The sequence below is a fragment of the Centruroides sculpturatus genome, unplaced genomic scaffold (genome assembly GCF_000671375.1).
Source record: "Centruroides sculpturatus isolate CEXI.00-Female unplaced genomic scaffold, Cexi_2.0 scaffold85, whole genome shotgun sequence".
Lineage (NCBI taxonomy): Eukaryota > Metazoa > Arthropoda > Arachnida > Scorpiones > Buthidae > Centruroides > Centruroides sculpturatus.
In genome coordinates, this window is record NW_019384798.1 from 160,854 (window position 1) to 165,554 (window position 4,701).

The 4,701-nt window shown below is 36.3% G+C and overlaps 1 non-coding gene across 1 annotated transcript; it reads right to left on the reverse strand.

Moving 5' to 3' along the window:
* Positions 1-4,409: 4,409 nt before the first annotated feature.
* On the reverse strand, positions 4,410-4,483 carry Trnai-aau. The gene has a single exon. It is a non-coding gene; the product is annotated as a tRNA-Ile (tRNA).
* Positions 4,484-4,701: the final 218 nt, after the last annotated feature.

A 4,701-nucleotide genomic window follows, 5' to 3' on the forward strand; every position in this document is an offset into this window, starting at 1 on the left:
CCCGCTTCGCTGGGTTTTTATTTTTATGTAATATAGTTTTTTTTATATATATATAAAAGACTGTTTTTCTAAGTAATATAGAATCTAGCTGCAAGGACCCGCTTCGCTAGGCAAAAAGTAACGATAGTGAAGATTAAGATAATTACATTATAGCTAATCTTACCCGTTTTCACAGAATGCAAGAATTAGGTCCCCCGTTTTCAGACTAATTAGAGAATTTTTACGTTTAGTCATACGAACTATTTCAACGTTTCTGGAACGTTTACAATCGTTCTATAATCGAACCAATATTCGAAATTTATGTTCGAATTTAATTCGAAAAAATCGAACAAAACATTCGAAATAGAAAGCCACTTTCAACCACTTTCAGCCTCATATCTCCCGCACCATTATAGCTATCGAGACGCAACCATCCCTATTCACGAATGGAGACTTGGGGCTACCACCACATACAAACACCATTCACGTGCGATGTGTAGTTTTGGCGAAAAAGTGAGATATAGGGACATACATGTCCATTTATATATATATATATAGATTAAAAGACATTATCGACGTAATGAGAAAAGATGGTATTATTTAGACCAGTTTCTCAACGGAGGCGATTAGTAACAATTTATATTTTGGGGGCGAAAAACAATTTTCTGGGGCGATATAGTAAAACATTATATTAATAATAATTAGCTATTTTATTCGTTATATCGTACAATAATTAAACAAATAACATTATACTTGTCACTAGTCTATTCAATGCAGTACGAATGTAGCCTTGTTCCTCGGCATCGAAATTTTATAGTGAAGGGAGGCGATACTACGTAATGGTTTTATTGAAGGGGGCGACGATTCGTTAGAGGTTGAGAAACACTGATTTAGACTTTTCGGAAGAATTTATAAACGAAGTAAGATAATTTCCGCAAAGTTTAACCAAGTAGATTACAAAAATATTCTTAAAAATTAGAAAAACTTAAAACGATTTCTAACGCCCGTTCCGATTGGTCCTTACGAATCGTCCACCGACATATAATCGTACTCAATGTGAATGCTTCTATTACTAGTCGGTCCGATTATAGGATCTGTCCAGTCGGTCATAGTGTGAAACAGCCCTTAGTCGACGAGACTTGGTGATGTTCCAGTTATGTGGTCGTCATAATAAGAATATTCACGTCGTCCTCTGCTAAGAGTGCATTGGTAAAGTCAAACGAGAATGACGTCGTGGTTCACAACAAAATGGCCGTTCCTAAAACCGAAGTTGTAACTGTTGCTAGCGAATTTTTATCAGAAATATTTTTCTCGGATTGCTTAACGGGGTCGGTTGACTTATTTGCGTCCACGCGAAGCGATTTTAATTCACGACTTACGAATCGAGCGAATTTAGAAACGTCAATGTCGCCGGATGCCATTTTCTTTGCCATTTCGTTTCGAACGTGGAGCATGCGGATCACTTTACGAACGGCTCGTTAGTAATTCGTTCAGTTTTACGAACGCATCCAAGCGGCGGTACGATGACGACGTAAAAGCAAGATCCGTTCGATCCGAGGACAAGAACGCAGACATGTATAACAACATATACATGTTTGTTGTCCAACAGAAAAGTAATTTATCTTATTTACAAATCTTTTCAAAATAGACAATTTTACCGGGCCCTTCTAAAAACCGGGCCCTAGACATTTGTATCATTTGTCTATGCGATGATCCGGCCGTGACGAGAGCTTCGAAACTACAACCAATCAGACTGGATATATGAAAACCATCGAATCAAACATAACTTTATATATATTTCTAATTTATTTAAATTTTCCCCTGTACCTTATTTCTTTCATAACTGCTTAAATTTTATATGGGAACACAAATGTCTTTATACTATCTGCAAGGACCCGCTTCGCTGGGTTTTTATTTGTTCGTACATTTGTATGTAATATAGTTTTTTATATATATAAAAGACTGTTTTTCTAAGTAATCTAGAATCTAGCTGCAAGGACCCGCTTCGCTGGGTTTTTAAAAAGTAACGATAGTGAAGATTAAGATAATTACATTATAGCCAATCTTACCCGTTTTCACAGAATGCAAGAATTAGGTCCCCCGTTTCCAGACTAATTAGAGACCTGGTCCCGATTCTATTTCTGAACGTCTCCTGTTCACGTCCAGTCAAACGAACTATTTTCAACGTTTCTGGAACGTTTACAATCGTTCTATAATCGAACCAATATTCGAATTTTATGTTCGAATTTAATTCGAACAAATTCGAACAAAACATTCGAAATAGAAAGCCACTTTCAACCACTTTCAACCCCATATCTCCCGCACCCTTATAGCTATCGAGACGCAACCACCATAGTGCACGAATGGAGACTTGGGGCTACTACCACATACAAACACCATTCATGTGCGATGTGTAGTTTTGGCTGAAAAGTGAAATACAGTATATGGACACACACGTCCATTTATATATATATATATATATATATATATATATAGATTAAAAGACATTATCGACGTAATGAGAAAAGATGGTATTATTTAGACCAGTTTCTCAACGGAGGCGATTAGTAACAATTTATATTTTGGGGGCGAAAAACAATTTTCTGGGGCGATATAGTAAAACATTATATTAAGAATAATTAGCTATTTTATTCGTTATATCGTACAATAATTAAACAAATAACATTATACTTGTCACTAGTCTATTCAATGCAGTACGAATGTAGCCTTGTTCCTCGGCATCGAAATTTTATAGTGAAGGGAGGCGATACTACGTAATGGTTTTATTGAAGGGGGCGACGATTCGTTAGAGGTTGAGAAACACTGATTTAGACTTTTCGGAAGAATTTATAAACGAAGTAAGATAATTTCCGCAAAGTTTAACCAAGTAGATTACAAAAATATTCTTAAAAATTAGAAAAACTTAAAACGATTTCTAACGCCCGTTCCGATTGGTCCTTACGAATCGTCCACCGACATATAATCGTACTCAATGTGAATGCTTCTATTACTAGTCGGTCCGATTATAGGATCTGTCCAGTCGGTCATAGTGTGAAACAGCCCTTAGTCGACGAGACTTGGTGATGTTCCAGTTATGTGGTCGTCATAATAAGAATATTCACGTCGTCCTCTGCTAAGAGTGCATTGGTAAAGTCAAACGAGAATGACGTCGTGGTTCACAACAAAATGGCCGTTCCTAAAACCGAAGTTGTAACTGTTGCTAGCGAATTTTTATCAGAAATATTTTTCTCGGATTGCTTAACGGGGTCGGTTGACTTATTTGCGTCCACGCGAAGCGATTTTAATTCACGACTTACGAATCGAGCGAATTTAGAAACGTCAATGTCGCCGGATGCCATTTTCTTTGCCATTTCGTTTCGAACGTGGAGCATGCGGATCACTTTACGAACGGCTCGTTAGTAATTCGTTCAGTTTTACGAACGCATCCAAGCGGCGGTACGATGACGACGTAAAAGCAAGATCCGTTCGATCCGAGGACAAGAACGGTAATTAAGGAAAACTCTCAGAATACAGTAAAATCTGTTCAAAATGGAAAAAAATATTCGGTTTTGTGCGAATCCGGTTTATACAGGTTTTAATGTATTGCCAAAACACGAATAAAAGCAATTTTGTATCCAAACTCTGACAGTCGTGGCATGCCAAATTATGTATTACCGTTTGATGTTCTCTTTTATTCTGTTTACGTAGACGAAGCTAACGGCTGGCCAAACTAATTAACTATTGATTTTTTGTAAAAATTTCTTTTCTGCTCCATACTCCATAAAACGACCAAAATGTAAGTGCATATAGTTTTTTGCTAAAATGTTAGGGCTTAAAGTAGTACTAAAATAGCTAAAGTGATCAGACATGCTGATTTTAGAGATGTTCCGGTTTCAAATATGTACCGAATTTTAAAATTGCGCTGATTAAGAAAAAGAAATGTCGAGTAGTTTCATTCTTAACTGATAGTTACGCTTTATTCGTAATTTCTAATAGCAGAAAATACCGAAAATCTAGTCCTGCTGTTGGCCGTAGCGGCAAAATTTAGAACTAATGCTCGCTCGGGATAGACGTAACAAATTAACGGTGAGATTTTATCACACCGTTAATTTGATACAAGCGTCTGATACCGAGTTACAAACGGGATGTCGAACAAAAAAGGGCCCTTAAATGAACATAGAAGTAAACAGATTTATTGATTTAGTTCCTAATCATATGGAGTTCCGGTACATCTTACACGCGGAGGTAAAGTAACCACGTGTAGGGAGGTAGAAGAAACAAATATCGTTACTGCCATCTATTGGCTGGTTTTGAAATTCGTAGATATCTGTTTGATTTTAAAAATATATGAATTGGTCTTGCCTTCGTTTATAGAAGTAAAAATGACAAAAAGATTTTTAAAAAAAATGAGAAGAAAAAAAAAAATATAGTGGCTCGTGTGGGGATCGAACCCACGACCTTCGCGTTATTAGCACGACGCTCTAACCGACTGAGCTAACAAGCCACACATTCAAAGGCTTCTTTTCATTTCTATATAAATTTATGAATTAAATTTATGCTAGAAGTATTAATTGATCTTTTAGAAGCAACTTACGTAGAATGTGTATTTCTTTTACAACGGAAAAAGCAGAATTCTTATTTCTATTCTAGATTCTGTGTAATAAAATCATAGACATATGCTATTCCGCAACGAGGAAATTAAAAGGATTAGTTAGGATTTTT